The sequence below is a fragment of the Mustela nivalis genome (genome assembly GCF_964662115.1).
Source record: "Mustela nivalis genome assembly, chromosome: 2".
NCBI classification, from domain to species: domain Eukaryota; kingdom Metazoa; phylum Chordata; class Mammalia; order Carnivora; family Mustelidae; genus Mustela; species Mustela nivalis.
The window spans coordinates 180,281,359-180,306,322 of NC_139021.1; the positions used below are offsets into that span (position 1 = coordinate 180,281,359).

General features: G+C 40.8%; 1 protein-coding gene across 5 annotated transcripts in view; it reads left to right on the forward strand.

The window, feature by feature from the left end:
• Positions 1-7,308: 7,308 nt before the first annotated feature.
• Positions 7,309-24,964, forward strand: part of ZRANB1 (zinc finger RANBP2-type containing 1) — a 58,712-nt gene continuing 41,056 nt past the window's right edge. For 3 of the 5 annotated variants that reach the window (XM_082721677.1, XM_082721675.1, XM_082721676.1), the window contains exon 1: positions 7,316-7,748. The gene's annotated coding sequence lies outside the window, so the exon portion shown is untranslated. Of the gene's footprint in view, positions 7,749-24,964 lie in introns of all 5 variants that reach the window. The other 2 variants (XM_082721672.1, XM_082721673.1) reach the window with 2 other exon arrangements.

The following is a 24,964-nucleotide window of genomic DNA, read 5'->3' on the forward strand; positions in this document are numbered from 1 at the left end:
TAGCCTAAACCTTTGTTTTTTAACCTTTTTTTGTGTCATGGATGCCTTTAGAGAATTGGTGAAAACTTATAGACCCTCCCTCTGGAACTGCATAGGCCATTCAGAAAGTCAGAGGATTTTTTTTCTTTTCTTTTTTAATTTTTTGTTTTCAGCGAAATATTCATTATTTTTTTCACCACACCCAGTGCCCCATGCAATCCATGCCCTCTCTAATACCCACCACCTGGTTCCCCAACCTCCCACCCCTCGCCCCTTCAAACCCCTCAGATTGTTTTTCAGAGTCCATAGTCTCTCATGGTTCACCTCAGAGGATTTTCTTATGAAATTTCAAGGCATCTATGGATCTTTTGAAGCTCACTACATCCTGGACAAATTTCATAAACTAAATCTTGTTTTTTTAAAGGTGGTTAAATGTAAAAGTGAAAGTGTTAGATATAATTTTCATCTGCATTCACTTATAAGGTTTGACAGTTAAAATTTTGCAAAAGATACTGCATAAGCTATATAAATTACAAACCAAAAAAAAAAAAAAAAAAAGGAATCAAAGGGAAATATCAAACTATTCTGAGTTCTTGAATGGAATTTCAATGCATTAGATTTTGGAACTAGAAGAATGATGGTTGGAAATATCCTGAAGTATAAAAGAAAGAAAGAAAATTTAATTCATTCAATAAATATTTCTTGAGCACCTTTATGTGCCAAGAATCATTCTCAGTACTCTGGATTTAACTGTGAATCAAACAGTCAAAATATCTATAAATAATTATTAAGTAAGATCTATGCCTAATGTGGGGCTCAAACTCATGACACCGAGATCAAGAGTCACATGCTCAGCCAGGTGCCCCGCAGGGTCAAAATAACTCACATACAGAGATGATACTTTTTATTCGTTGTGAAAGCTGTTAAAACTCCAGGTAATATATGGATACCAGCCAGTGATTCCCTTAGTTATAGATTCATGTTTTACTCCTACATGGAACAACTGAATACTTTTTGTATTAGTCCTAAAACTACATTTCTGTCTGACCGGCCCCTTTTTAAATATGTAGCTTATATATTGTAAATTTATAGCTACTATGAATACATTGAAGATAACCAAATATTGTGAACTTTATGGTTTCCTCCTAGCCGCGAAGCTATGATACTGACTATTCTCTTTGGTCCACAATTTGAATTTACCTATTGTTTTTTAAGCCAATGAGACCATTTGCTTGAATCACCAAGTATTTAGGAAATACTTGAATGGCATCATGAATGCTTTCAAATATTTTGAAATATTTTTAGACTGTGGTCTCTGAAATGAATGGAAGGAGAGGAATGAAAAATACCGTGTCATTCCTCACTCTTCAGATGATTTATCACTTTAGTGTTTGGCAAGGAGGCAAAATCGTTTCAATTTCATGAGCATTATATTTTTTTAAGATTTTATTTATTTGTTTGTCAGAGAGATATAGAGAGTACAGGCAGGCAGAGAGACGGGTAGAGGCAGAGGGAGAAGCAGGCTCCCTGCAGAGCAAAGAGCCCGATGTGGGACTCCATCCCCAGATGCTGGGATCATGACCTGAGCCGAAGGCAGCCGCTTAACCGACTGAGCCACCCAGGCCTCCCTTTCATGAGCATATATATAGTAAGACATGTAAGAAAGTATTAGACCCTAGATCAGTATGTTTATTTCAGCTGTGTGTATGTGTGTGTATTTTAAGTGTGCTGGTGGTAGTACTAACTTGTCAGCACTGAATGGGAAGAGGTTTGTTTATAAAAACTATAAACTGAGCAAAAATGCTTCACAAGAGGTTAGAGTTCAGGCACATTTAAGGTTGACCAGATATCAGTTCTGCTTTTCTCTTTTTCAGTTTCCTCAGTGGACCCATCCCATCCATCCTGTTCCCCACTATGCTCTGCCTCCCCTTCTCTCCTTGCTGAGCTCATTATACTTACCTGCAAAACACAGTCTTCCCTTTTTGCATTTGTACTTTCCAAGGGAATGGCATGGTTTGCTTAGTCTGTGTCCTATTTTGGAACATAAATAATTTGATTATTTTGTTTGGAGTTTGCCTTTGTCCTGAGAAATGAAGAAAATTCAAACTTCCCTAACTAGAGGCAGGTCTCAACCTTTTTTTTAAAAAAAAGTCATGTCCGTCTCAGAATAATTTCTTTTTTTTTTTTTTTAAGATTTTATTTATTTATTTGACAGACAGAGATCGTAAGTAGGCAGAGAGGCAGGCAGAGAGAGAGGAGGAAGCAGGCTCCCTGCTGAGCAGAGAGCCCGATGCGGGGCTCGATCCCAGGACCCTGGGATCATGACCAGAGCTGAAGGCAGCGGCTTAACCACTGAGCCACCCAGGCGCCCCTCAGAATAATTTCTTAAATGCATAAAATAAATGAGGTAACTCTATTACAACTTAATTGGTTTCCTTGTTATCAAATACTTAAAAAAAACTATAACATTAAGCACTTTTAAAATAACGCATTAAATAAAAAGCTAGCCCCAGGTCTAACGGCCACCATGGTTTTACAGTTGTGGTGGGAATAAAGTGTATTTTGAGCCATCTGCAGTTATAATGTGTTCTAAGAAATCTGTGATTTCTGTTGGCGCCAAAGCCACAGGTTTGTTAACATTACTGTGGTTTGTTGACTTATGTTGATAATTAATGTGACTTCTTCATTTTGGTTAAATGTTAGTGGAAATGAAGATGTCTCTTCTTCCCATCCATGGTTACAGCCCCTACGGGGCACAGGGACCCCAGGTGAAGAAATTCTCCCCCTCTTCCCCCCACCCGTTAGCCTCTTGGTGCTGAGACCAGCACACAGCACAATGCCTGACATGGCATGATTCCTCCATAGCTGTTATCTGAAATAAGTAAAACACAAAGGGGGAAAAAGACATTTGTCCAATGCTTATGATTATTGCTAGGAATTTTTGCCTCTAATCTCATCGACCCTCTGATTAACTGCCAGAGTAACTCTGGATTTCTCAGAGGAGGGAATGGGGACTCAGGACAGCTACACAGCAGAGCAGAATTTAAACTCTGCTCTGTTTGACTCCAAAGTTCACATTCTTTCCACCCTCACATTGTTGTCTCTTACAAAACTTTTCTAGATCCAGAGAGAAAAACAAGGGAAGTCCTTTCAGATATCTGATGTCTCCAGACTTCTTACAACTTCAATTCTCTCATAACTCAGTGAGTCTAACTTACACAAGGATACCTAGGTGATGTTTATGAAAATTTCTTTATCTAGATGTAGAGTGATCTTGTTTCTATGAGCCTAAATTCTCACCCATGGAGACGAGTCAAGTCCCAGCCTGGCCAGGACTTGGTTAAATCAAGTGAGCGGTATTCTGTTTGATGCCTTACACACATACCTGGCCCTTTCGTGAGAGATTTTATCCCAGTCAGATTTGTGGTTGGTGTCCAGGACAGTCACAGGATAATCCTATAATCCCGTATTCCTCAAAACAGTGTCATTTATTGCATAAAAATGGATCGGACAGCACCATTATACTGCATTTTCTACTGTAAAGAGATTTTTTTTTTTTTTTTTTTTACTGAGGAATCATGTTGACCACATATAGTAAATGGAATATACTTTGCAGTTTATGCAACTGACATTTTCTGCAACATGGCTGAGAATCTGTTCTTGTAACAATCAATCCTTCTAGCATTTCTTTTTAGGGAAGTTCACCAATTTTATAAAACCTGCTTTAGAGGTTTTATAAATAGGAGCATAGAACTCGAAGCAAACTGGACCTGCTGTCCCTCCGTTCAGCAGAGTGCCTTTCATTTTCCTTATTTGGAAGTGTCATCTCCCTTAGGTGACCTCTGAGGTCTGGGCTTCTCAACCTTGTCGGAGAAAGTGGTTCCTTGTTGTTTTTCTTTCTCTACTCTTCTTGGTTTGCTTCCTCACCACCTTTGCCCCGACCTCCGTCAGTTCTCCTCCAGCTTCCCAGTCCAGCCCTGAGCAGGTGACCTGCGCCTGCTGCCAGCAGGAGGAGAAAGAGTATGGAGTCAGTGCTGTCACCTCTCTCTGATCAGAATCTCCCTACACTACTGTTTTTTCACGTCTTCCTTTCCTTTTGTTTCTGAGAAAGAAAGGGCCCTTCTGCTTGTCCAGACAAAGCACTATGTTCTGGGTTACCTCCCTATTGGATTGGAATCACTTTTTTCTTTCTTCACCTTCTCTCTTCTGTTTACAAAAGTACACAGATATGCTCATTCTTTAAAAAAAAAAATACGTAAAAGAAAACAAAACCTTTCCCTTATTCTTTTTACTCCCTGTGTCTATTATTATATCTCCTGCCTTCTTTGCATTGGCAAACATCTCGGACCGGTAGCCTATAATCACTGCTTCGATGCCCACACATGCCTTCAGCTTTTGAAATCTGCCTTCTTTCTCCACCATGCCACTGAGAATGGTTCTCCAGAAGGTCACTAAGCCTTTTGTTGGTCAAACCCAGTGACCTTTTCTCTGAAGTCTCTAGAATCAGACATTGTTTATTATCATGTTCTTGAGAATTGCTGCTGCTTTGGCTTTGAGAATATCTTTTTTCTTTTCTTTTAAATCTGTTTTTCTGACCAGTCTTTCCTCTTCCTTCAGAGATCTTGTTTCCTATTCCTGCGCCTTTAGGGGTCACTTCTACATCGATAAGCTCCCGATGTTTATCTGTTTATCTCCAGCTCTGGCCTATCACATTTCAGACCAGCATTTCCCCTGCTTGCTACACATTTATTTCCTCCTGAGCCCAGGAGCTGGACATACCTGATCTCTTCTTTAGTTCCTCTCCCGTGTTTCATATCAGCCAGAGTTCTCAGACTTTGGATTCTTTTGCTTCAGATTCAGACACTGGCAAACGCTGACCCTTCTCCTGCCACCTTATTTCATGTCTGCCCCCCCTTTCCATTCTAACAGCTACTTTGGTTTGGGGTTCTCGTCTTTTAATTGGATCTCTGTCCCTGCTTCTAGTTCTACCCTAGTTTGTCCCATAGACGTTCCAGGTTATATAGCTCCAGTACTGGCATTTTCTTGCTCAAAACCTTTCCATGGCTTTGAACTAGTAAAGGAATTAAGTACAGATGCATCATTTGGAATCCAAGACCTTCACAATAACTAAAATGGAAATTTCATTTCCTACAAGTTTTTGGGAAATACCCCAAAGCCAAAACAAACTAATGGTCAACAAAACTATACTGTCCCTACATTTTAGTTTAAGAGTTCTAAGAAAAAGAACTATTTTTTAAAAATAGCACATATTTTTTCCCCTAGCTTTAACATAGAGTCATTTTTGGATTTGCTCTTCCTCTCAATTACAAGGTAATTTTCATTTGAATTTACTTAGCACATTCCACCTCATATTATAATTGTGGCTATTTTTGTCTTGCTCTCTTTCCTATGCTGTAGTCTTTCAAACGCAGAATATATCTTACTCATCTTTGTGTACTTCTTGTTCTCTGGCACATGGTGCTTACTTCATGTTTGCTAACTTGAGTGAAGAGTTCATAAAGCCTTACCCCAACTATATCCCTTTAACAAAATCAACTACAACTCAAACTAAACAAAACCACTGCATTCTGCTGTTCTCATTGACTCCGACTCCGAGGTGAGGTGGTTTGCAGCTGAGGTGCAGGAAGGGGAAGCTGGAGGTACTCAGAAGCTCTTAAAGTACTTTCAGAGTGAAATGTTGGTTGAACCATTTGTTCTTACATAGTAATGTGGTGTTTAATCTACAGTTGTGTTAATTATGTTTGAGATTAAGTGTTAAGTTTTGTACGCAAATGACTCTTGCGGTTTAAACTCAATTTATTGACAAGTCCTTGACCAAAAAATGTTCTGGGAATACGAGATTCTTGAAAATCTCTGTCACGGGAATGGCTGTGAAGAAGGTTGCTGGTGAGGGGTAGGTCTACAAGGTATTATTCAGTGGCTATAGTAAGGCTATACACATATCCTTAACTTTTCATGAGAATAATACCGTGAGTAGTTTTACCAAAAGAAGTCTCCCAGTTTCCCAAATCCAGTTAAATGCTCAGTAATTTTTCCTGTTGAAGCTGAAGTGTCCAATACCACTGGTAAAGCCCATCACAGTGCTACAGTTCTTCCACAGGTAACTTAAAGCGGTCTACGACTTTTCAAGAGTTGTTGCACTTTATGGTCTTCCAAATTCTTGAAATACAATTTTGAAGTGTGAAAAACTCAAGGTGAAGTCCCACTAACTAAGAAAAACCAAGCTCTCTAGCTGGAAAAATTGGACAAACGGGCTTTAAGCACAAGGCTAAATGACTTATCTATTTGGCTATATTTAAAGTAAAAGAAGGGGCGCCTGGGTGGCTCAGTGGGTTAATCCTCTGCCTTCGGCTCAGGTCATGATCTCAGGGTCCTGGGATCGAGGCCACATCAGGCTCTCTGCTCGGCAGGGGGCCTGCTTCCTCCTCTCTGCCTGTGTCTCTGCCTACTTGTGATCTCTGTCTGTCAAATAAATAAAATCTTTAAAAAAAAAATAAAGTAAAAGAAGAACTACACAAAATACATCACCCGAGAACATATTCTGTTTGAGATGTGGGCTCTGGGAAGTACTTCCAGGGTTGTAATTTATCCTCTGTCTTAATTTACTATTTACAGAAAAGGTCATCTCCATGCTACAGAGAAGGCAACCGTGAGAGAGGTAGGAGATCGCAGAAGAGAGGGGAAAGCAAAGTCTCCATGGCTTAGACTTAAAAAAATTTTTTTGAGGTGGAGCTGGCATAGAACTCCACGGCTCCATCATGTTTGTGCACATCGTAATTTTGCCTATGTAACATACATATTACAAACAGACACACATAGAAATGGATATACGCCCCGAAGGTAGGGTTTACGTAACAAATAGACATCGCAAAAAATACATCGGTAAACCCCTAAACATCGATCTTTCCCGATGTCTTGCAGAGTGTGTATCAGAGCGAGGAGGTAAACCTCGAGGAGGTTTGTATTAGAGCGAGAATCTGTCACTGAGTAACCCGGTAGACCTGAGACCCGGGGTGGGCTGGGAAGTGGGGCGAATCGGCCGCACCGACAGAGAAATGGGAGCCGGCCAGCCGAGCGACCGCCCCGGGCGCGCCGCCGGCGTCCCCCCCCCCCCGCTCCGCGCACGTCGTGCCGCCCCTTCGCCTCTCCGCGCGCCCCGCACGGCACCGAGGGCCCGCAGCCCCACCGGCCGCAGCCTCACAATCGGGGCCGGGCGCCGGCATGACGTCACCACTCCGCAGCCCGCCTCCTGCGCCCGGAAAGAGGCGGCCGCCCATTGGCTGCGCTGCTGGCGACCTCCGGGCCAATGACAGGGCGGCGAGCGGCGGGGTCCCGCCTTGACGTTGTGCTGCTTGCCGTGGGGTTTATTTGGCTCCGGGGCCCCTCGCCGACGCCATTAGGAGCCGCAGCGCCTGAGGCCGATCCCCCCACCACTCTCCCCCTCTTCCCCCGAAGCGCCCCCCGCCTCCGCGCCTGCTCTCTGCCCCTCTGCTCCCTCTCCCCCCAACCCCGCCCGGTAGTCCGGAGCTGCGCGCGGGCCCGCGGAGACCATGTCCTGACTGAGGGGAGAGGGCGGAGGCGGCAGCAGCGGGACGGGTGGCGGCACGGAGGGAGGCGGAGAGGGGCCGGGCTCGGCTCGTCGCCGCGGGCTGCTCGGGGAGTCGCCGCCGCCGCCGCCGCCGCCGCCTCCGGGCGCTGAGCCTCGGACGGGGAGAAGGAGCAGGAGCTGGAGGAGCCGCCGCCGCCAGGTAACCGGGCCACAGTAGGGCGCCCCACTGCAGGCCCTCGCGGCCCCCTCTGCGGCCTGCTGGGCCCCTCGCTCCCTGGCGGCGCCCAGGCCGCCGGCTCTCCGGGGCCGCCCGCCCGCGCCCCCTGGGGCGGCGTCGCGGGCGAGGGGAGGCAACGCGAGGCGAGGGGGCCGGGTGGGCCGCGGCCGCGCTCCCATCGTGGGCTTTCTCGGTGCGGCGACAGGCCCGGGGCTGTGGGAGGGTGGGTCCGCCGAGCTTGTTTACCGACCGTCGCTGAGCCGCGGCTGGACGCGCTGCCCGCCCTGCCACCTCTCTTCCGCCACATTCCCCCTCCCGCCCCCCAACTTCTTTCCCTGCCACCCGCGGGCGGGTGAGTGGGGCTTCGCTCCTGCTCTGCAATAGGCCGTAATACTTGCTAAGTTGGTGCTGGTCTCCAAACTTGGATTGCGGCCCTTTGGCCGCTTCCTCTCCGCCTCCCGAGGTGGCCTCCGGTTGGTGCCATTTCTAAGAAAATAGAGGCGGTGGGCGACGAGGGAGGGCTGGGGAGGAGGAGCTGGGACTAGGGGAAGAACTGTCTGCCCCTCGCTCGTCGTAATGATTGTTCAGTGCAAGTATCTTTATTTTCTCCGCAGGGGTTTGGTTTGGGTTATTTCACAGACAAAAGGACTGTAATGAATACTTGTGTTACGCACCAGGGACGGGCAGTGTGGGTTCACCGGGGAAGTTTGAACCGGCCCATTATCTTTGAGGGGCACCGTTGTTTTGAAACTCTCTGGCTGAGAATTTTGAGTTCGTGTCGATCGAGTCGTCTTTTCCATGAACTCCAGACTGTCAGGTTAAGCGCCATTCTCTCTGCTCAGCATTTTGGTCTGTTTGCTCACAGTTTGGTTGTCAATAAATGTAACATACAAGAATATTGTTTTAGGAATACAGTTGAGAAACCCTGAAGTCTTGAAAACCTTATGTAATGAGTAGTTCTCTCTGTGGTCTCTTTTTTAGTTGACTTTATCACTTGTGCGACCTCAAGGGTACCCGTGTTTTGATCAAACATGGATGACTCAGTGTACAAATCTTATGCCAGGGGAAACCATAAAGAATTTTGATCTTGGTTTGTGCCAAGGGCCTTGGGAAAGTCACATAAATTGTGTGAAAAATAAAGCCGAATCTCGTCTCCTGGTGGTTATTAATTAAATGAGGTAATTCTAAAGAAATTTAGAACCTTGCTCCCTCCTGATTTTTGGATCTTAAGAAATGCGTTCACTTATACTAAAATTTCTTGACACTGGTTTTATTGGGCTATTAGGGAAACTAAAAGGACGGTACTGACACATTTTAATCTTTGGGGAGGATAGTTGAATGTCATGAGGGATTTTTATTTCTGTTGATGTTTCAACACCTACTAATGCTTCAGAGCTTTGAGACACTCCTATTTACTCTTGAAATGTGCTTGGGTTAATAGGATGAACTCATTTTTGGTGGTGTATTTTCAACCTAGGGCCTTCATCCCCCTCTGTGCGCGGATTAAGGTTTATGGCATACCACATTTAAGGGCTGAGGGTAACACAGTTCTGGAACTCAGGATCCGGTTGTACAATATTCGGGGTAAATTGCCTCCTGTGTGTAATTGTTCAGTGAGGGCTCTTCAATGTGCTTTACACTTCTATTGCTTTTATAATAACTGGAAACTTTAAATGGGAGTTGGAGAAGTGGAGTGCTTAGGTTTTTATTTAACTTGCAAAAGTTTTATTATTTGAGTATTGCTGCTGTCTCCCTTCTTCCCAGTAATAAACTCTTAGGCCTGGGTTTTGAACACATTTTCTCCCAGTGATATGCAGTCTCATTTGGAATATTTGTGCTTGCTTATGCTTTGGGTAAATAATATCTTAACATTTTAACACTCTCATCCCCTCACATCACAACATTAAAAACTTCCGTAATGCTCATTACATGCGAAGTAAGTTGTAAGCTTCTTGATGTGGTGTTCAAGTTTCTTTGTAATCTGGACCTGATCCACTTCAGTCTTAACTCCTGTTTCTTCCCTTCATGGATCCTTAGGTCTAGCCAAACTAACTTGTTTTTTGCTGCTGTGGAGTCCCTCCTCTTGGCCTTTCTTTGTGGCTTTTTTTTTTTTTTTTTTTTTCTTGTTTGAAACCGTCTTCCCCTGTATTCATGGATACTCTCTTTACTTTGGGCCCCGTTGAGTCCTGTCTCTTGAGAAGCCTTTCTGATCACAACCTCAAGGGATCTATTCACTTCTTTTTCTGTGTGGGACTCTTTTTTTTCTTAGCATATGCTAGGCTGGATTTCAATATATCTTTTTTTTTTTTTTTTAAAGATTTTATTTATTTGAGAGAGAGAAGGCCAGAGGGAAAGCATGGGGGGTGAGAGGGAGGAGAAGCAGGCTCTCCACTGAACAGGTGAACAGGGAACCCAAGCCGAAGGCAGTCACTTAACCAGCTGAGCCACCCAAGTGCCCCTCTTTTTATGTTTTTATTATGCTCCCCAGTTAGACCTCTGAGAAATGGGTGTGCATTCTTTTTCTGTGAGAAAAGTATATTCAGCACTGAAATACGGATACATGGTTTGACAAAATATTTTTTGTTATAGATGTGTTCCAGGATATGCTGTTTGTAGTCTTCTGAGTAGTAGGGTTTCTGGAATTTTGATGATTTGTGAAATAAAATACTTGAAGTTATGTCTCTCTCTTAAAATTTTTTTTGGGGGGTTCAGTATGTTTATTTCCATTACTAGTTTGGTTTTCTTCCTGGAGCGTGCGCTCAACAATTTGGTAGTCATGTATTATTCAAATTACAGTAAGTACTGCAGTTCTGTAGTTTCCTTCAGATTTGAGTCTCTCGCAGTTACTTGCTTTGCGGTTTGCGTTTCGCACCAGTGACACTAAGGGAGGTCGTCCCATATTCATATACAGGTAACATTTAGCATCATGAGAAGGAGAAAATAATCTGTAGTCTCAGTTTGCATCCTTAACCTCAGATGTTGGCAGCGTGTGTCATTGATCATGAGGCAGACGAGACACAGGAGAATGTGTGATTCACTGCTACCTGTCAACGCTGTTGGAAGAAAACACAAACAAGCCTGTCCGTAGTATTTTTGTACACCAAGGATAACCTGTAATTATATAGTACATGGGTGGGTGCTGGTGTATTTGGAAAATAGGTGTATATGTTTCTGTTGCGTTTGTGAGTAGGAGGCTTGGTATTTTATGGATACCTAGTCTCTTAGCAGTAAACAATCTTGATTTATCCATTGCATGTATGTGGGAACTTGGCCTCTTTGTCCAGTTCATCAAAATATTTTTTCCTTGTAATTGATGGATTTTTTTTTTAAGAAAGTAGTTTACATAAAAACGTTTTTTTAAGCGTCAGAACAACCATTTTAGCATAATCGAAGCTGAAATTAGTCTGTTTAGGACCTTTCCAGACATACTAAGAATTTTTACTTAGGCTATTTGCATTTGTAAAAGGCACTTCCGTGGAGTTGATACCAGTAATTTTACTAGTTGAGAAATCTGTATCAGTAAGCATTCTTTGCTTTCTGGGAGGGTGGTATTTTGGTTAAGATGAAATTTTTGACAAGAGACAAAAGTTTGAATTTTAAAAAGGATGTTGGTCACATAAATTGAATATAAAGTTGATAATTTTTCAGCTGCCTAGTGAATTTAACTTTTCAGTAATGAAAAAATGAATTTCCTTTTTTTTATAGTTCCTGTATTAAGGGTAGGCTCTCTCACTCTCTCCTTAACCAGTATAACATAATTTTGGTTTTTCACCATTTGGTAAGTCAGAATTTTATGTGGCTTGAATTCACGCACATAAAAAAAATACTTGAATACATAAAGTTTGTGGGAATCAGTTGCATATTTTCCATTTTTTTCTTAATTTTAAAGTAACAGTTTGATTGAAGTTTATTTCATATGCCATGAAAGTCTTTTTTTTTTTTTTTAAAGATTTTATTTGTTTGAGACAGAGAGTATATGTATGAGTAGGGGGAGGGGCAAAGGGAGAAGGAGAAGCAGGCTCCCAGATGAGCAGGGAACCCCCCCCATGGGACTTGATCCAAGGACCCTGGGATCATGACTTGACCTGAAGGGAGACACTTAACCAGCTCAGCCACCCAGGTGCCCTGAAATTCACCCTTTTAAGGAAGTATATAATTCATTGGTTTTTAGTGTATTCACAAAGTTGTGTAACCATCACCACTATCCAGAACATTTTATCACCCCCAAAACTGTACCCGTCATCCAGTCATTCCCTCTTTTGCCCCAGTGTCTGGGAACCACTAATCTTTCTGTCACTATGGTTTTGCCTGTTCTCTACATTTTGTATGAGTGGAATCATATAATAAATATGTGTCTGGCTTCATTCACTTAGCATAATGTTTTAGCTTTATTCATGTTGTGGCTAAAATGTATTGGTACTTTTTTATGGCTGAATAATTAATATTGTATGGACACACCACATTTTGTTTATGCTTATCCATTCATTGATTGATGACATTCAGGTTGTTTCTACTTTTCGGCTATTTTGAAGTAGGCCGCTCTGAATAACTGTGTACAAGTGTCTGGGTGGATCTAAGTTTTCATTTCTCTTGGGTAGATACCTGGGAATAGAATTGCTGGGTCACATGGTTAACTCTGTTAAGTGGCAGCAATTCACTTTGATTGGAATTCTGAAGGGAGGACATCATTTCTGTGGTTTTTAACAAACATACTTCTAAATCCTTTGCTTTTTTTGGTCAGGGTGGGTAATATGTTATTATAAATTTTTATTATAAAAACTCATTTTTTGGTGTTTTGTAAGACTAAAGTTTGTTTTCACATGGGAACTGCAGTAATTTGCAGAACTAATTTTTTTTTTTAATATCAGCTTTCTTTCTTTTTTTTTTTTTTTTTAAGAATTTTATTTATTTATTTGACATAGAGAGATCACAAGTAGGCAGAGAGGCAGGCAGAAAGAGAGGAAGGGAAGCAGACCCCTGCTGAGCAGAGAGCCCGATGTGGGACTCGGTCCTGGGACCCTGAGATCATGACCTGAGCCGAAGGCAGTGGCTTAACCCACTGAGCCACCCAGACGCCCGCAGAACTAATTTTTGCCTAATTTTTTTTTGAAGTGCTACCCAAAAAATGCTATTAGTCAGTAAATACTAGTAGAATATTTCATTGTTTTTTATTGCCTAAATGATGAGTAAGTGACTTGCAGAGTTGACATTGTTTATAGAGACATAAAGGTAAATTTTTCATAGGCAGTTATTGGAAGGAAATCATAATTCACAAAACTAAGTAGTATGAAGTGGTAAAGAAGTGACTAAGTTAGCACAGGTTGGGTTTGGGTCAGGAAGGGCTTTACAGAGATGGAAACATTTAAGCTGGTCCTCGCAGAAGTGGTAGGTTTCTGAAAACGTGGTGCGTGGGAAGGGGCAAGCGTCCTGTGCAGAAGCAAACCTGTGTGTGAGGGCATGGAGATTGAGAATTACATGCCTTGCTTAAGGACCAGCAGAGGCTTCAGGATAGCTAAGCATGTGGATGAGGTTGGAAAGATACTCCTGTCTAGTCCTTGTCTCACTTTCCCCGGAGCTTGTACTGTGGGGCTGGTGGAGTGACCGCCCAAAGAAAGGTGGAGTGACCCTCTTCCGTATGGCTCATCCTCACAGATAGGAAGAGAGAATTCTGTCTCCCCACTTCGTCTGTCTCCCTTTGTGTGTATGGTGGGATATGTGGGGGGTATTTATTAAGTTGAAAATCTGAAGGCATTATTTTTATAGAAATTCATCTAGCAGATTAATTTTTGGGCACCTACTGTGTGTTCTGAAGTTTAGGATTTTAAAAAAGTAGATTATATAGAACTGTTACTGAATTAAAACATTTAGTAATGACCTACTCACCTTAAAAAAGCAGCCATACTGGATGTTGGGATACCCAGGTGAACAAGACTTGTATTTACATTCCTCTATGGAGAGGCAATCTAGGAGCAGACAAGGAAAACCAACTAGTGATAAGTGCCCTGCAGATAATGCAAGCCGGGTCACGTAGCGGATGTGACTGAGTGGTCCGGGAAAATCTTTGAGTGGAGGTGGTGTTAAAACCTAGATCTCAGTGACGACAGCTGACCACATGCAAGTCTGGGGATAGAGCATTCTAGGCAGAAGAGATTTCAGATACAAAACTCTTAACATGCGATCAAGCTTGCTGGTAAAAGGGAACAGAACTCCAATTTTATGTAGAGATTTTCAAGAAAGGCTGGTAAATTTTAATTTTATTCAGAGTGGATCAGAAGCCATTAGAGGCTTTAAATCCTTGTGTTGTGATCTTGTTTACATTTTCTAAAGAATCCCTGTGGTTTCTGTGTATGGGTGGTGGATAGGGTAGGAAGCAGTAAGAATAGTGGGGAGGCTTTGCAGTAATCCACAGGAGAGTTGATGGCTGGGACTAGGGCTGTGGTAGGGGATTCTGGAGGAAAATCAAAATTTTGGGATTTATTTTGGAGGTAGTATCAGTGCCTTGTGGTAGCTAGAGACAGTGACTATAGTCAGCCTATCATGTCACCTAATATTCATGTTTTATTCTAGGGAAATGTTTTTGTAATCCTGGAAGGCTGTGATAGACTAATGAGAAAAAACCGAAGTCAGAATTTGGGGTGTACTTCCTAAAGCTTTGTGACCCTGGGCAAGTCATTTTTACTTTTCCTAGTGCCCTGGATTCCTTGTCATTAAAATGAATATACTTGTAGCTCAGGGAGATTCTAGGTATCTTAGGGGTGAATACCTGACGGTTTTTAGGATTAAGGGAAGTAATGTAAGTGTTTTGTGGCCTAAAGGTCCATACATAATTTAAGGTGGTGTTATTTCAAGATGGCAGTTGTTGGTAATATTAATTATGGGATATGGATCTTGAGGTTATTGGTTTTAGTACCTACTTAAAGACAGGTATGGCATTATCATAATGTATTTCAATGGACCCTTGGATCTTACTCATTTGGCCAATATCTGAGATTCAATAAGAAGTGGAGAGGGACTTGAATTTGCGTCTAAGAAGTGCAGTACATTTTCCTGTATATGGGAGAAATGAGTACAAATATCAAGAGATGGAACTGATCTTCCCATAGTAGATTAAAGTAGATTTCACCTTAACACTTTGGTGGAAGGCACTGGAAATTACTAAAGGAAAATGTAGGATTTTTTTTTTTTTTAAGATTTTTATTTATTTATTCGACAGAGATCACAAGTAGAGAAGCAGGCAGAGAGAGGGGGAAGCAGGCTCCCCACTGTGCGGAGAGCCTGACCCAGGGCTCAGTCCCAGGACCCTGAGATCATGACCAGAGCTGAAGGCAGAGGCTTAACCCACTGAGTCACCCACGTGCCCCTGTAGGATATTCTTGAAGTGCTTGTGTATTTGTGTTTCAGTGACCGAGTAGATGCTTGAAGACCTGTCAGGTTGCATGCTCTACCAGCTGAGCCAGCCAGGTGCCCCAAGATTCTACAAATCTTACTCAAACTTGGCACTTACTCTGTTAATGATCTTTATAAAGGCAAAAGAAAATTTCAGGCTATGTGTTGGAGTCTGCCATTAAAAAAAAAAAGATTTTATTTGTTAGAGCACACAAGCAAGGGGAGCTGCCAGCAGAGGGAGAAGCAGGTTCCCTGGAGCCTGACCTGGGACTCTATCCCAGGACTCTGGCCTCGGGATCTGAGGTGAAGGCAGACATGACTGACTGAGCCACCCAGGTGCGTGCAAATAGTGATTTTCGAATTCAGTTACCCTTTTTGCATTTATTAGTTGGATTTTTATTGCAAGGAGGAGCTTTCTCATTTACTTGTTTGTGTGTTTATCAATGTCTGTGTAAACTTACAAATTTTTATTTTAGTCAGTGTTTTAAAATCTTTATTGTTGGGGCGCCTGGATGGCTCAGTTTGTCAAGTGCATCACCCTTGGTTTCAGCTCAGGTGGTGATGCCAAGGTTCTGGGATCAAGCCCCGAATCTGGTTGACGGTGCTCAGTGTGGAGTGTGCTTGAGATTCTTTACCCTCTCCCTGTCCCTCAACCTCTGCTTCTCCTCCCCTGCTTGTTCTCTCTTTATGTCCTCTAAAAAAATTAGTAAAATCTAAAAAAATAAAAAAAAACTTTGTTGTTACTGTTTATGGTGATGCTCAAGTTGATCCAATTTGGTCAGTAGGAGCTCTTTGTAGTAATTTCTGTCTTTTTTTTTTAAATTTTTTAGGTGTGACTTTATTTCAGATTTGGTTTTATGTTTTAGAGCAGCTTTAGGTTCAACCCAAAAGTTACTGTGGTCTTTTTAAAACTCTCCATCATTCTTTGAGAGCTGATTTTATTTTATTTTATTTTTTTTTGAAGAGTTTCCAGTGTATTAGTGACAAAAAAATTAAGGAGCAGATTTTAAAAAATAGACTTTATTTTTAGAGCAGTTTAGGTTAATAGTAAAATTGAGCAGAAAGTATAAGGAGTTCTTTTATATCCCTTGCCCCAACACAGGCATAGCCTCCCCCAATATTAATCAGCAAAGTGGTTCATTTGTTTACAATTGATGAATCTGCCATGACAAATCATTATCAGCAGATTCCATCATTTAAAGTTCACTTTTCATATCGCCATACTGTATGTGTCAAAACCCATAGGATGTACAAGTATATACCATTATAGTGTCATACAGCATATTTTCACAATCCTAAAAATCCTCTCTGCTCTGGCAACCACTGATCTTTTCACTGACTCGTTAGTTTTGGTTTTTCTAGAATATCATGTAATTGGAATCTCACAGTATATAGCCATTTCATATTGGCTTCTTCCACTTAGTAATAGGCATTTAAGGTTTCTCTGTGTCTTTTTATGGCTTGATCCCTCACTTGTTTTTAGTACTGAATAGTATTTCTTTCTTTCTTTTTTTAAATATTTATTTGTTAGAGCACAAGCGAGGAGAGCAGCAGGCAGAGGGAGAGTTGGCTGAGCGGAGAGCCCGATGTGGGACTCCATCCCTGAACTCTTGGATCCTGACCTGAGCTAAAGGCTGATGTTTAACTGGCTGAGCCACCTAGGCGTCCCTGAGTAGTATTTCATTTTACCACAGTTTATCCATTCACTTTAGATCATGTGTCACACCTACTGAAGGTGCTTGCAAGTTTTGGCATTTACGAATAACATCCGTATGCAGACTTCTGTGGACATAAGTTTTCAACGACTTTGGGTAGATAACCAAGGTGCACAGTTCTTGGGTTGTATGAAGAAACTGTCACTCTTTGTCAGTGGCTGTACCATTTTGCATTCCTGTCAGTAATGAATGAGAGGTCTTGTTACTTTATGTCGTTGCTAGCATTTTGTGTTGTCAGTGTTCTGGATTTTGGCCATTCTATAATAGGTGTGTAGTGGTATCTAATTGTTGTTTTAATTTGCATTTTCCTATTGACATAGGATGTTGAGCATTTTTTCATGTGCTTATTGGCCATCTGTAGGTCTTCCTTGGTGAGGTTTGTCTGTTTAGGTCTTTTGCCCATGTTTTAATTGGATTGTTTGTTACTGTTGAGTTTCAAGAGTTCTTTGTATATTTTGAATAAAAATCCTGTAGCAGATAAGGCTTTTGCAAATATTTTATCCTATTTTTGGCTTTATCTTTTCATTCCCTTGACTGTATTTTGCAGAGTGGAAGTTTTAAATTGTAATAAATACTTCAGGAAGTATTTCTTTCATGGTATTTTATCTAAAAAATCATTGCCATAACTAAGGTTATCTAGATATCCTTTTATTTTATCTTCTAGGAATTTTATAGTTCTTCATTTTACATTTAGGTCTGTTACTCATTTTGAGTGAATTTTTGTGAAGGATGTGATGTCTGTGCGTAAATTCTTTGCGTGTGGATGTCTCGTTGTTCCAGTGCCTTTATTTTTTCTTTTCTTTGGAAAAAGACATCTTTTCTCCATTGTATTGCCTTTACTCCTTTGTCGATGATCAGTTGACTATATTTGTGGGTCTGTTTCTGGGCTCTGTTCTATCTCATTCGCTTATTTGTCTATTCTTTTGCCAATAACACACTGTCTTGATTACTGTAGCTTTATAGTAAGTTTTGAAGCGAGGGGGATCAGTTCTCAGACTTTTTCTTTCTTGTTGGTTATTTCTAACTTGTTTCTAACTTGTTGGTTATTCTGGAAATTATATAAACTTAGAATTGCTTTGTTGATACCCACAGAATTTTGATTGGGATTGCATTGAATTTCTTGATCATGTTGGGAAGAAGAGAGATTTTGACTGTTTGAGTCTGCCATTCCATGAACATGGAATAATAATCCACTTACTTAGTCCCTCTTTGATTTTTTTTCATCAGAGTTTTATAGTTTTTCTCATATAGGTCTTGTATGTGTTTTGTTAGAGTTATACCCAAGTATTTAAATTTTGGGGGTGGTAATGTAAATGGTGATAATGTTTTTAATCTCAAATTCCATTTGTTCATTGTGTTATTATAGGAAAGCAGTTGATTTTGTATATTAACCTTTTATCCTGCACCCTTGTTATAATCACTTTATTAGCTCTAGGTGCCATTTTGTTGATTTTGGGGGGTTTTCTACATAGACGTTCCTATCTGTCAATAAAGACAGTTTTTCTTTGCAATTTGTGTACTTTTAATTTTCTCCTACAACATTAGCTAGAATTTCTAATTTGTTGTTAAAAAGAATGGTGAGAGGAAACATTTTTCCCTTATTACTGATCTTAATAGGAAAGTTTCTTGGTTTTCACCATTATATATGATGTTAGCTGTGGGTTTTTTGTATATGCTCTTTACCATGTTGAGGAAGTTCCCCTGTATTTCTAATTTGCTGAGAGTTTACCCCCTGCTTCATGGATTTGGCCATTCTAATGGGCTTGTTGGATTTTGTTAAATGCCTTTTCTGCATGTATTTGTGTGATCTTGTGTTTTTTTTTTTTTTTTTTTCTTTTTTAGTATGTTGATATGAAGGATTACATTAATTGATTTTTTTGAACAATTGAACTAGCCTTGGATATCTGGGATAAACCCCACTTGCTTGTGATGTATAATTCTTTTTATACATTGTTGGAATTGAGGTTTGTTTTGTTGAGGATTTTTGTGTCTCTGTTAATGAGAGACATTGAAAAGTCCTTTTTTTAAAAATCACTTTTTAACTTAGTTTTCTGAAGGGTGACATTCACCTGTGCAAGTTTACATTGAAATAGATTTTGGTTCATATTTTGAGAGATTTTTTCTATTTTATGAACTGTACCTGCAAGTTATTAGAAAGAAGCTGTATTTGTAAGTTTTACAAATGTTTTAAACATTGCTTCTCAAACACAAATATTTATTATTAGACTCAACAGTCATAAAATTCTGTAAAATTACCACAGAAGTTTGAAAATGCTTACTCTCATTTTCTCTATAGACCAGTAAACAGTTTGGAGACTGTCACAGGCCCCTGGCAAACATTTGAGTAGCAGTCTGAATATTATGCAGTGTACTACTTCTTTGCTTGCTCTTTTTTTTTTTTTTTTTTAAGATTTTATTTACTTATTTTAGAGAGAAAGCATGAGCATGGGGACGGGGAGGGGCAGAGGGAGAGAGAGAATCTTAAACAGGCTACCTGCTGAGCACAGAGACTGACTTGAGGCTCCTTCCCAGGACCATGAGATCACAGCTGGAGCTGAAACCAAGAGTCCCTTCCTTAACTGACTGCAACACCCAGATGCCCCTCCTGCTCTTTTTCTAATAGTCTGAGCCTTAATTCTCAGTCTTGAACAGCATTTGTTACTTTTGTAATAGATTTGAAAATGATGAAAAATAATGAAAAATAAAACTTTTCATTATGAACAGCTTCAAACATGCATACACACATACATAGAGAGAGGCTAGGAAAATGAATTCTCATACTCTTGTCACCCAGGTACTAATACGTGGCTGGTCTTGTTTCATTTATGTTCCTCTTGCTTCCTCCCAGGGGAGTGTTTTAAAGCAAATTCCAGACATTTTACAGCAATGTAAATATTTTCAGTAAGAGTAAAGGACTTTTTTTTTTTTTTTTTTTTTTAAAGAAAGGAAGGTGGGTGAGAGGCTGACAGAGCGACAGAGAACCTTAAGCAGGCTCCATGCTCCCTGCTGAGCCGGATGTAGGGCTTGATCTCATAAACCTGAGATCTTGACCTGATCCAAATTCAACTAACTGAGCCACTAGGCACCCTGAAAAGGACTTTACAAAAAAAAAAAAAAGGTTTTATTTATTTGTTTATTAGAGAGAGAGAAAGCAATGGAAGGGGGAGGGTCAGAGGGGAAAAGCAGAGTGGGAAGCCTGATGTGGGACTCCATCTTGAGACCTAAGCTGAAGGCAGACGGTTAACCGACTTAGCCACCCAAGTGCCCTGAAAAGGTCTTTTTTAAGAGCATAGGTACCGCACTGTTAATCACACCTTAAAATTTCAATAATTTCTTAATATCATATCAGTGTTGAGGTTAATTTTTAACATGTTTTTAAGTTTTAATGCACACCCTCCCCACACACAGGAGTTTGCTGATTGCATCTCCGTGGAATCAGTTCTGTCTATCCCCTATAATCCTGCAAACTGGTAATTAGATCTGGAAGCTTGATCTTACTCAGGTTTGATAACTATTATTATTTGGCACAAGTAATTCATAGATGGTATGGTATATGACTGTTTAATAGCTTTATTTTAAAAATAAGTTTTTAATACTGCTTACATCTATTAAGTGATTGTTACCTTGATATTAGTATGTATTTTAAAAATTGGGCTTGCTGGGGTGCCTGGGTGGCTCAGTGGGTTAAAGCCTCTGCTTTCTGCTCGGGTCATGATCCCAGGGTCCTGGGATCGAGCCCCACATACGGCTCTTTGCTCAGTGGGGAGCCTGCTGCCTCCTCTCACTCTCTGCCGGCCTCTCTGCCTACTTGTGATCTCTGTCTGTCAAATAAATAAAAATCTTAAAAAAAAAAAAATTGGGCTTGCTACCAGAACTTGTAACAAATGGAGCAGGGAAAAGTTAGGAAAATGTTTCATTATTTCTGGAAATAGAGTATTTATTTGCAAAACAAATTCAATGAACAAGATTTTAAAGTGAATCTTTACATTGAAGAATATTGAGATGCTTTGATAGTTACAGTTTAGTATATGGGATGGTGATTCTCGAGATTATCTTAATTCATTTTTTTTTTTTTTAACAGATGTGAGAGTTGAGGCTCTAAGAGAAAATTGATTTACTTGCTATGTTGCAGTCTTTCCTTTAAAACAGACTATGTATAGGTGCTGTTCACAATATACTGTGGTTTCTTTAGTAATTTGGATTAGTGTATTAGTTTAAGGGAAATCAGGTTGGTTTTTTGTTTTTTAAGATTTATTTATTTGAGGGAGAGAGAATCTCAAGCTTATCTCATGACCTGACCTGAAATCTGAGGCTTAACTCATTATGCCACCCAGATGCCTCCAGGCTGGCTTTAATAATATTTTCTGTCTCAGGGATTGCCTCCAAAATAAAAACAAAACAAAACAAAAAAACCCTTAAGGTATTTTATAGTTAAGAACCATAGTGACTATTTCCAAGTTGTTTTTTTTCCTCACTCAGTTTTAGATGCTAAATTTAGTATATTTTGTTTTATAAATAACTTTTTTACTTTCTTTCTTTTTAAGAGAGAGGGGCAGACGGAGAGGGAGAGAGTCTTTCCCAAGCGGGGCTCAATCTCAGAACCCTGAGATCATGACCTGGGCCAAAATCAAGAGTTGGACATTTAACTGACTGAGCTACCCAGGTGCCCCTTATAAATAATTTTTTAAGATCTTGTTGCTCAACTTTTTAAAGATTTTGTAATAGTTCTCAATCTAGATACGCCATGGGAATATTCTGTATAATTTTTAAAATTTATTTAAAGATTTTATTATTTAACAGAGCACAAGCAGGGGGAGCCGCAGAGGGAGAGGGGGAGCCACAGAGGAAGAGGGGGAGGCACAGAGGGAGAGGGGGAGGCAGGCTCCCCGCTGAGCAGGGAGCCTGACAGGGGCTTGATCCCAGAATCCTGGGCTCATGACCTGAGCTGAAGGCAGACGCTTAACCAACTGAGCCACCCAGGCATCCCTTGAGATCTGATTCTTGATTACTTTTTACAAAATTTCACATAGATTTAGCACTTTCAGAAGGTATTTAGTGATTGCAAAAGTTTTTATGACGTTTACAGGACCCAAAGGACTTGTGTCCTTTATATCGCAGGACTTGAATAGTTAACCCGCTCATGAGTGCCTGGGGTCTGATACACCTAGTTGTTGGTGGTGGAAATTGTCTGCTGAGGTCTTGCCGCAGGAGTGGATCCCAGCCCCTAAAATTTCTTTGTGCCTGAAATTTTTCCCGTCTCTTTTCAGTACACTCAGTATGGTCTGTTCTGTGGACTTTACTAAACACAGGGCTGGTCCGCATTTCATGCCACTTGATGCCCTCCATGCCACAGTTTGTTTTTTTAAAATTATTTATTAGAATGTATACATGTGTGCTGAGCAAGCATGGGTGGGGAGGATATTGAGGGGCAGAGGGAGAGGGAGAGAAACTTAAGCAGCCTTCATGCTGCTTGTGGAGCTTAGTCCGATGTGGGACTTGATCCCACGACCCTGAGATCATGACATGAGCCAAAACCAAGAGTCTGCCCCTTAATGGACTGTACTACCCAGGCGTCCCTGACCCACAGTTTTTGAAAGCTTGGCTACCTGATTGAAAACTGAGGGAGGGAATAATACAGGGAAGACAACACACACAAATCAGTATTCTGGAAACTAGTACCAGGAGGGAATACAGTCAGTGCCAGATGCTAGTGGAAGTGTGGTGGTTTGGTATACTTGAAGTGATTTGGAAAATACTCCTAAGAGAGATGAGACTTGAACCGAGCTTTGAAGAAGGGGTGGGATTCGCCACAGGTTGGGCACGTGTGTCTGTTATGCTTGGGTTTGTAAAGGTAGTGCCTTCATGTATCACTGGGGCGGGTTGGGGGTAGTAATTGCATGAGGCTAGGGTATGTGTGAAGTGTTGGGGAGTGAGTCTGTGAGGTGGGTTGTGTGTGTGACTATGGGAAGGAGTTGGGAGTTCTTACTGCTGTGGAATTGCTTAGGAAAGAGTGCTTTGCTATTAGGATTTTTCTGGTAACAGTAAGCTGTGGATTACAGGAAGGGTGGATTTAGAAAGGGAAGATACTTAGAAGGTTATTACAGTAGTTCTGACCTGAACTGAGAAGGGTTGATGGCAGTGGGAAATGGGAAGAAAGGAACTGATTGGACAGAAACCATTAGAGAGACCCTGGTCGGGGGAAGGGCAGAATTCAAGAGGATTCTGCCATTCTGTGCTGGGTGCAGAGGTCCTCATGGTGCCCTTAATGGATATAGGAGAAATCAGGGTTAAGGGTTTGCTGTGAGAGGAAGAGAAGAGGTTTAAGTAGGATGTGATAAATTATTGGAGCCCTGAAATGAGGTCAGCTTTACGGAGAAAGGGTTCACTGTATCATGAGTCTTCAGGATCTTGCTCAAGGCCAGTTGTTTTTTTCTGTTGACTGTTGTGAGGAAGGACAGTGATGTAGAAAGATGCGGAGGAGGAAAGAGGGGAATGACGGTGTGGGAGTTTTGGTTTAAAGAGTTAAGTAGTACTTTTTATATATCAGTATTACAGTTCAGAATTATCATGTGATATTGTAACAGAACCTGAAAATTCAGCATGCTTGGAATAACCTAGTTTTAACTTGCATCTCTGTTCTGCTAAGATGCTTTCTGAGCATTTATAAATTTCCATAGTTTTATGTTAATTAGTATTTATATCAACAATTTATATTAATGAGTTAGTGTTTATATTACTGAGTACAGACTTATATTTAATAAGGCTAATACAGGGGCGCCTGGGTGGCTCAGTGGGTTAAGCCGCTGCCTTCGGCTCAGGTCATGATCTCAGGGTCCTGGGATTGAGTCCCGTGTCGGGCTCTCTGCTCAGCAGGGAGCCTGCTTCCCTTCCTTTCTCTCTCTGCCTGCCTCGCTGCCTACTTGTGATCTCTCTCTCTGTCAAATAAATAAATAAATCTTAAAAAAAAAATAATAAGGCTAATACAAAACCTTAAAGACTGCTATTAGTCCTTCATTTGGATGACTTACCATTTGAAACTAACTGGCAAGGGGGCTTCTCTGTTTCTTTTCTTATTTTTTTTAAAGATTTATTTATTTGATAGAGAGAGCATACATAGCAGGAGGAGGGGGACAGGGAGAAGCAGACTCCCCATTGAGCAGGGTAGGCTGACCTGGGGCTTGATCCCAGGACACTGAGATCATGACCTGATCTGTAGGCACATGCTTAAGCAATTGAGCCACCCTGGCAACCTGTTTCTTTCTTAAGGAGTTTATACATGATGAGGATTATTTCACTTCTCCCGTTTTTTTCCATAGGGTTTTAGTAGGTGCTTGGGAGAATTTGTAGGGTAGCTATGATTTTTGAGGACTTTCCTTTAATAGGGATCTGGTTCTTCAACAGTGTTTGGTAATGCTTCACTAATATGAGCTAATTAATTCATTATTAAGCATGACAATATAAAAAATGTTTAATTGATAGCTTCTCTTTTCCCCTGATCATTAGTCTGTATACTCATAATACTTGGGCTTTTATTATTATTTCAGCTGGGAAGTATATACTCAAAAGCAATTGTCAGTTTAAGACTGATTGATATACTTGGAGACATTATTCAGTCTGTCTGCAGGTAGAGCTTGATGCACGAATGGATTCATGGATTCTTTGATCCATAGGATGAGAATTGTTGGTGTGGCATTCGAACCAAGGAATATTTGTTTGAAGAGTAGAAGTTGTGTGTGGTTCTCCTTAAAGAGGGTCCAGATTGTGCAGATTTTGTTTTTGCTTTTTATTGCACCAATTAATGCAAGTATAATTCATTGGATAGAATTTGGAAGTGTTTCCATGTAAAATTAGACTTGCAAATTAAATTTACTTGGATATATGACTATGTTAACATAAAAGATATTTTGTAACAGTTTTATTTTGCTGTACAGTATTAATTCTCAGAGCTGGTTGCTATTAAAAATAATTTTATGTTTTTTGGGGGATTTTTGACATCTGGAAGAAAAGAAGTACTTAGTGTTAATTTGTTGTTAGTAATGCAAAATCATATAGTTGAGCCAAAGTCATCTTTACTCTTCAATTCCACTTACTGATTAC